Consider the following 2,748-nt stretch of genomic DNA (forward strand, 5'->3'; position numbering starts at 1 on the left):
AGGGCTGGGGGGGCGGTGAAGAGGGGTGGGGGCGGGGGCTGTTGTGCTCTGAAGAACTGCTGAAACCTGTAGGTGAATTTTGAATGTAGAGCAGAAGTGTGTGTGCTCAAGACTTCCTGCAGGTAGCCCTCCAGACGGCGAATGACTCAAAACGCAGCGTAGCCCTTGTGGTGACACTTTTATGTTACTTGGCCTTTGAGCATTACCTTATTCTCGGTAACTATCAAGAGCATCTCTCACCCAGATTTGAGGGGGACGCAGAACCGATGCTGTTTAGGTAAGTGTTAAGGTTCAGATAGCCCCACCCCCTCACCAACAGGGTCTCATGGACTTCTCATGCTTCTGAGAAAAGGGAAAAGAGCTGAGCTCCCTGGTCTTTGAAGTCAAGAGAAGCAGACTTTTCTCTACTGTTTGGCCAACACAGCAGGCTTCCCCTTTGATCTCTAAAGAGAACAGGTTTTAACAGTCCCATTCTCCCCCTCTCCCCTCCCCCAACTTAAAAAAAAAAATACAACTTCCCGCTTCTGTAGGAAGTAGAAGCCTCCCTTTTTGAAAGACCCCAGCTCACTACCCAGGCAGACATTTTCCCTGCCCGGAACGGAAACTATCCCATGTGTTCCTTTGTTAAACTCTGCTTTCTCCTGATCAACCTTATTCGCCATATGGCTACTTTTTTATCAGGTAGCCCTCCTGCTATGGCGTGCACCAATAACCACGATCAGAGCCATTCTCCAGAGCCGGTGGTGCGCTGAGCTGTGTGGTCACTCAGTGGCAAAAGCTGGTCTGGAAACCCAGCCATCCTGATCCCGAGGCCCCTTGGAACACTGTGCCCGGGTTTTTCCTTAGAATGTGTGTGAAAGTGCATCTTGCCCCTTCTGAAAAGTTCAGAGTCCCTAGCAACGCCTATGTTATAGGACTTTGATAGTTGGTGTTAGATAAAAGCTGGGCTGGGACTAGCCACAGAAAACATAGGGACTCCAGCAAAGCAAAGTTTCTTTCTTAGGATTGCTGGTGGCGGGCAGCTCAGCTGGGGAGAGAAAGGCAACCAGCCGCCTCCTGACTGCTGAGGAAGTTCTTATTAGGGGGGCTGGGGAATGTGGAAGGTGGCAAAAATAAACTTTACGGTTTCAAGGGAAGAAGCTTGAACTGAGACAGCTCTTAACCTCTGTGGGTCTGGGTGCAGGGGCCTGTTTATTTTCCAAAATTATCTGGGGAACAGCTTTGTGCTGAGACAGCTCTAAATGTTGCTGCCTGGCCGGCTCCTGTTTTGCAAGGGGGCCCTCATGGCCTGTCTTGTGAGGCTTTATTGAACTGGGGGGTCCTCTGCAGACCTGGACTCTAACAATTGGAATGAAAGTTAAAAGGAAAGCGGTTAAACCACACAAAAGGAGCGTTGTACCGATCAGATTTCCTAAGCCTGCAAAGCCATGACGGTCTATGGGAAAGAGCTGGGGTTCAGACTCCCCAGCAACGCCTGTTACAGGCTCTTTAAAATGTCGAACGCGGGCGACCCCTGGTGGTACCGGTAAGTCATTTCAAGTAGCATAATCCCTAAATCGTAAAATTTCCTCCCAAGGCCCATTTCTGTCTGCCTAAAAGTCAGTCATATTCCCTGTTCTCATGCCTCGAAACACCACTAAAAATCCAAACTCTATAAGTTAATAATCTGTCCTCTTGGAAGAACTTTACTTTTTTATGTTTGGTGTTGCTTTTGTCTCCCTATTACATAAACAGAAATGCTTTCTTCCATGATGACCTTTTATCTAAGCTGTTTCTTTCTGCCTCCCCTTCACTTACAACCAGAGCAATCGTGCTCTCATAGGAATTTGTATTGGGGCACTTCTGGACTTTTGTTTGAAAAAATAGTTCCATGGCAACAAAAATTTTGGACTAGATTACTGTGCTAGTCTTCTCATCTCCAAGATTACAAAATTCTACTAAAGGATTCCCACTCTTAGAACTTCTGTGAACACCACTTTACTGCCTAAAGAATTGAATGGGACTTGCCTACACATGTTTTCTTACATCAGTGTGAACCACTGTTCTTTAAGAATCACCACACCTCACAGTCAGTTCTTAAGAAACATCTTCCAGAGCCAAGCTGAAGTATTCCTGCTCCTCTTCTCACCCCTGAGGGGATGGTGAGGTGTGCAGAGGCCTCCTTTGTCCTTAGCCTGTTATTCCCATAGTCAAGGAAGGAAGAGCCCCTTCAGAGTGCTGAACATCATGAATCTCTGACCTTACTTTCCAGTACCTTCCAGTGTTTCCTCCAAGAGCCTGTTTTATAACAAATCTCCACATCCCCACAGAGCAACTGCCCCTGTGCCCTCTTGAGCAGCCTCCACACTGGGGACACAAAATCCAGCTCTCACTTCAAAGCATATAAGAGAGAGTTTATTCTGGAGCCACTCTGGCCTGGGAACACTGATTCAGGTTATCCTAATTCCATATTCCAACATGGTAACAGTTTCATGAAGTTTTTGAAACAACAGGACAAAGAAAGCTATAAATCAAGATACTTTTCAAATACATTGGTAGAGACATTAGAGAGGTGAGTTATAACAAAGCGAGAGAATTCTGCTTTAAGCCTTAGATGTTTTCTGACAGGCTTCTTTGCCCTTGGTTTGGTGGAAGCTGGTGGTCTGCTAAATTAATACATTCTACAGACACAGAAGTGGGCAAGGAATGGCTGTTAAGAGACTAAGGATGACCCAAGATAAATGGTAATTAGGCTCTGCACCTGCAACA

The sequence above is a fragment of the Nannospalax galili genome, unplaced genomic scaffold (genome assembly GCF_000622305.1).
Source record: "Nannospalax galili isolate Female #2095 unplaced genomic scaffold, S.galili_v1.0 scaffold309, whole genome shotgun sequence".
Lineage (NCBI taxonomy): Eukaryota > Metazoa > Chordata > Mammalia > Rodentia > Spalacidae > Nannospalax > Nannospalax galili.